Raw genomic sequence first — 6,000 nt, forward strand, 5'->3', positions numbered from 1 at the left:
AAAATGTGACTGGTAGTTAATCAAGATGTTTAAATGTCATTCGGTGATTGATTACTCATGAGTCATGATGACGCACTATGATGTCCAGCATTTAAAGGACACAGTGGCTCTCCTCAGCCAGTGCTGCACAGAAAGATAGATGTACAACTTGTGATCCCTTGGGATGAGTCCTCCCAGAAAGTTCTGGCTAACATAGGGAACCTAGGCATCTCTCAAAATGTTGCTTTTTAAGAATAGTTTATTCATTGATTGGTAAGAACCAGGGCTTTGGGGGCATTGCATTTGTGTAGCCCATTGGGTGACATGTGGTAGGTCCTTATCTGATGAATGAAACCTAATGAGAGAATGAATGGAAAAGTATTCAGGGAAGATTGAAATTGTATCTGTGCTAGCATATTGCTTGATTCTGTGGCTGTAATAAGTATAAGTAGCTCCTGCACATGCCTGATGCAGAGGAGGACATCAGTATTATGAGTGCCCTGGCAAAGTATGAACAAAAGCTGTAGGGATACAGAATTCAGAACCCCAGCAAGAGAATTTTTATTGGTTCCTCAAGGAAGTACTTTTATTTCTCCTAATGTTTCAATTATAATAATAAAATAACATTTAGTGAATACTTTCTATGTGCTAGGCACATATTATTTTATTTCATCCTCGTAGCTTGATGAGGTAGATTCTGTTATTCTTACTCCACTGAGTAAGATACAGCCACTGAGACACACAGGGAGATTATCCAATGGTATTCAACTACAGGGTGGCAGAGCCAGGCTTAACTTACAAACAAGCTTGACTCCAGAGTCTCTACTCTCATCCTTACGCGATGTAGCTTCTTCAGACACACAGGGCTGTTCTGTATTCTCAGTACCATGTCACAGGAATAATTCCCTCAAATGAGACATCTGGTCACTTTCATAAAAGAGAGAGGGGAGGAAGTAAACTCATTTCTACTTACCAATTAAGCGCTACTCATTTAGCAAAGGAAACAATTAGGATAAAATATCTTAATCATGGAAAAATCAAACAGCCCTTCCAAACCAACATTTAAGCCACATTTGCTCCCCCTGGCTTTATCCCTATATGGGTGGTAGACCAGTTGGTCTTTTTCATTTTTCTCCTGGACATTTTGAGATTTTATAGACATACAGAATGCATTTCTGAAGTGCTTTTAATTTAAAGTTTCTGCATAGCACTCCTCCCTTTATTCCTTGCCATGATAAACATGCCCAGATAGCAAGTTCACAGAAGGTTGTGAGCTTTGAAGTCTTTGAAAATTATATGATAACGTTGTATATGTAATCATGGGTGAGAGCAAGCCAACATCTCCTTGAGTGCCAGACACAAGGCCCCTATAAATCCTCAGCTAAGAGCAGAGAGTGGTGGTCCTGTTTACTTAAACTCCAGGATGGAATGGGCATGGTTAGCATCACAGTAATTGACACAATCAGGAGATCCAAACAGATTTTTCAGCTACTTGTTGTGCGCATTTAAATGCTGTGCTTATATCCATAATTCAGAATAAGAAAGTCTCCACACTCAAGGTTGGATTAAAAAAATCAGCTTCACCTTTCATTGAAATGTACATGAGAGAATTATTAAATGTCTAGGGGACTTTACAGTTTACTCATGGGGAGATAAGAATTTATCAGTGAGAATTTGCACTTTTTTGGAGGCCCTTTGAAGTTACATTTGTGTTCCCTTAATTGACCAAAAGTTTCCCAGTCGGATACAAGAAGAGTCTAGGACATTTCTCTTTATGGTGCTCTGTTCCAATGGCATCAGTATTTAGTTACAGTTTTATGGATGTCAGGCTTGAATTATGATGACCTATGAAAATAAGTCTAGGAGGTAGACCCCAATTCATTGCTTAGCAGAAATATCTGCTTACTGTGTTGCGAGATGAAATCCCATGCAGAATTCTTGCACTTGGATATTCAGTCATTTTTCTCCCCACAATTTTGTAAAATTATACAAGTTGTGACCAGATTGTTTTAAATTTGAAAGAATGTCTGGGAGCTTAGATAAATGTGCATTGCAAAGGTTACCCAAAGCAATCCTGATGGACAGACGTGACATGTCAAATGTTCTGGGGGTTCAAACGATTCCCACAAACCACAGTGAAAATGATTCACAGAAACAGGGTCAAAATGAAAGGTTCTCTGAAGTGTGATACCATTAAGTCATGGTAGAATGATTAAAGATTGACAGCAATAGGGAAAGACTATTCAGAATATTAATAGAAGGTAAAATCCAAATGATGAACTCTAGAGTACTTCTTCCTTGGTCGACTTACAAGTTGAGAATTTGTCACGCTAAATATTGAATGCAGGTGGAACTAAGAAAGTATGGAAATGAATATGTCACAACTGTACTTCAAAAAGAGAAAAGACGGCTTTCTGATTTCAACCAGCTAAGGTCTGAAGACTGGGAACATAAAGCCTTTAAATCTTTCTCTAAGGTTAGATTTTGAGCCTCTGAGTTATGACTTAGTCATTGTAGACCTCCTACATGAACACAGGCATTCTAAAGGATCGGGTTAATGATGTGTAGGTTTCGTTTCACTGCTGTGAGCAAAAATAACTTCACTCTCACATCTGGTGAGTCACAGAGTGACTGTTGGACTTGAAATGTTTCCTCCTCCTGTTTGGTGATATGCTAGCTGAGATGGGTGCAAGGAGCTCACATAGATGATCCAGAACTTGTTTCACCTTTTCTCTCCCAATTTTTGTCAGTGTCTCCCAATATTCCTCCAGTCATTAAGGCTCAGAACTTGGCATCATCTTTGACTTTCACCCTCTCCTTTCCCTTCCTGTTGCCAAATGTTATTGATTCTATCTTGGGAATACTTTTTTTAAATAAATTTATTTTTTATTGGTGTTCAATTTGCCAACATATAGAATAACACCCAGTGCTCATCCCATCAAGTGCCCACCTCAGTGCCAGTCACCCCCACCCCCCGCCCACCTGGGAATACTTCTTGAATCTATATTTTGTTCTCCATTCCCACTGACATTGACTTAATTTACATTACTGTTATCAATTGCCAAGATAATTATCAGAGGCTATAATTTACCTCTAACAAATTTTTTTTCCTTATTTTCCATTCTTTCCTTCTTTACAAGATACAAGATTTCCTATTTGCAAGATAAGCTATTGCATAGCATTAGATGATCCTTGCAGATACTGTTTTTTTGTTTTTTGTTTTTTTTTTACGTTTCTGTGCTATTGCTGTTCTCTCTCCTTGAATGGCTTTCACTCCTTATTGTGTATATGTAAGTTGTACCAACTCTTCATGGCCCAGTGCAAATGATTTCTGTTCTCCCAAAGTCTGCCTTCATCATGAGCCTCTTCTCCACTTGCTCTTTTCCCTTTTCCAATGCAATTTTCTCTTTACCTTTATAGGGGCACTAATCACTGCACAACTTGTCATACTTTATTTCTTCTATACTCCAACTTTTTAACATAAGAATCCATGTCTAATTAATCTTTACATCTCTGATACAAGCTTAGGATGGCTGGTTCTGTGCTTTTCATTATGCAAATCATGTAACTCTGGAAATAGCCTATATCTAAATAGTGTCAAAAAAATTGTTGTTTTCATGTCAGTTTCCTGAATGCCAAACCATAGACCAATTGCTGAATGGTGATTATAGTGTGATTACTACTAACCATATTATAATTTATTATAATTATATATATATTATTAGTATTACTCCTAATGATATTACTAAGACTTTGAAAAAAAGACTACTGAAATATACCAATGCTTTTAGATATTGATGTTAAAAGTTATAAGGTACTGGGATGCTATTTTTTTCTTTATCTAATTGTAATGAGCTAGAATTTATATTTCTAGGATATCAAGGGAGAATCAGATGCATCTAGACTTTGGAGGTAAATAAATTCATACTAGCTCCTATATAGAATGAAGGGAAGTGCCATTATACAGAAGCAGAAATAGTAGATAGGCTAGGCATATGGATTCTAGAACAAGATTGCCAGGTTCAAATTCCAGTTTTGACACCTTCTAGCTCAGCAACATTATGAAATTTCCTTAACATTTGTTTCTCTGATTCCTTATTTGTAAAAAAGCTTACATCAGAGGATTGTTATAAGAAATACCTGAATTGCTCTGTGTAAAGCACTTAGAACATAGTAAGTACTGTTTAGCTATTAGGAGTTCTTACCTATCATTATTATTATGGAATGTTAAACATTATTAGTCTGAGATTCTTACTGATGAGACCCAAAGAGGGTTGAATGACTCGTAAGATTGTTCAGATGCTCCTCAGAGCCTGGGCAATCTCATCACAGGGGTTGTGTGTGGTTATATTCTGTGCTAGGCCTAGTATGGGACATTGAATTGCCACCCTCAAGTATTAGAGGCCCAGACAAATGGAGGGTGGAGACTACAATAAGGTAAGTAATGTGCCATGATGCAGAAGTGCAGCATCTTACAGGGGTTCAGAGGAGTTCCAGATTTCTTAGAGAGTCTCGAATCTTCCTAGACTCTACCCTGTAATTTCAATATTGGCTGTTTATTAAACTCCCCATTATATTTGTGCTGGGTTTAATAGTGTGCACCCCAAATTCATGTCTACCCAGAATCTTATAATGTAGCCTTATATATAAATAGAATCTTTCTAGATGTGATTAATTATGTTAAAATGAAAGACTAGATTAAAGTGGGCACTAAATTCAGTGCCTTGTACCTTTATAAGAAAGCCATGTGTGGGCAGCTCCGGTGGCGCAGTGGTTTGGCGCCGCCTGCAGCCTGGGATGTGATCCTGGGGACCCTGGATCGAGTCCCACTTTGGGCTCCCTGCATGGAGCCTGCTTCTCCCTCTGCCTGTGTCTCTGCCTCTTTCTCTCTGTGTCTATGAATAAATAAATAAAATCTTAAAAAAAAGAAAGCCATGTGAAGGCACAAAGATATAGAGGAGACACACAATACTATGCGACATGGAGGGAGAATAAAGGGATGTCTCTAAATGAAGGAATATCAAGGATTGTCAGCAATTATGTGAAACAGATTCTTCCTCACTAACTCCAGAAGGATACAATCTTACCAATACCTTGATTTTTAGACTTTTATCAACCAGAACTGTGAGGGGGAAGAAGAATTCTGTAGTTTTAAGCCACCTAGTTTATAGTAATTTATTGTCACAATCTTAGCAAACCAATATAGCATTCTTGGTAAGAGTTTGACTTTTCTAGGTGACAAGAAGAAGGCATACATAGATTGCCTTCAGTGATGGAAACAAGCGTAGTGGGTCACAGTTTACTTACTCTATTTATATTCCCTAAAAAATGTTGTTTACATTTTTACAAAGGATCTGTTTTTTTCTCAGACAGCCTGACAGTTAAGTAGGGAAAAATAATCTCTAACAAAATTTGAGCTAGGAGTGCCTGGGTGGCTAAGTTGATTAAGCATCTGGCTCTTGATTCCGGCAAGAGTCATGATCTCAGGGTTGTGAGATCAAGTTCCATGTTGGGCTCCACATTCAGTGTGGAGTCTGCTTGAGATTTTCTCCCTCTGCCCCTCCTCCTCCTCCTCCTCCTCCTCCTTCTTCTCTCTCTCTCTCTCTCTCTCTCTCTCTCTCTCACACACACACACACACACTTGTGCTCATTCTCTCTAAAAATAAAAAAAATCTACCCCCCCCAAACAAACCTTGAACTAGTTGTTAACTTATGTATCATAGTCTTTTACAGTTCAAATAAGCTCCTTTTGATTATTCAGTCTTTTTAGGGCCTTTGGGTGTCCTTCTCCTCTTGTTCCTCTCCAAGATGGGAAGCATATGGGTACATGGAGGAATCATTTGACTCTGTGACAGGTGGGACACATACTAGGTCTTCTGGTTTCTCTTTGTTCAAGGAGATTGCTTCATTTTGACCTACGCTTTGCTCTTTGTCAATCACAAGGAGGCAGGAACACAGCCTCAGGTGTCTGGAGTCACCCTCTTCCTCCACTACTCTCCTATTGCTTCCAGCCTTGCTGGA

The sequence above is a fragment of the Vulpes lagopus genome, chromosome 2, assembly GCF_018345385.1.
Source record: "Vulpes lagopus strain Blue_001 chromosome 2, ASM1834538v1, whole genome shotgun sequence".
In the NCBI taxonomy this organism is placed as follows: Eukaryota; Metazoa; Chordata; class Mammalia; order Carnivora; family Canidae; genus Vulpes; species Vulpes lagopus.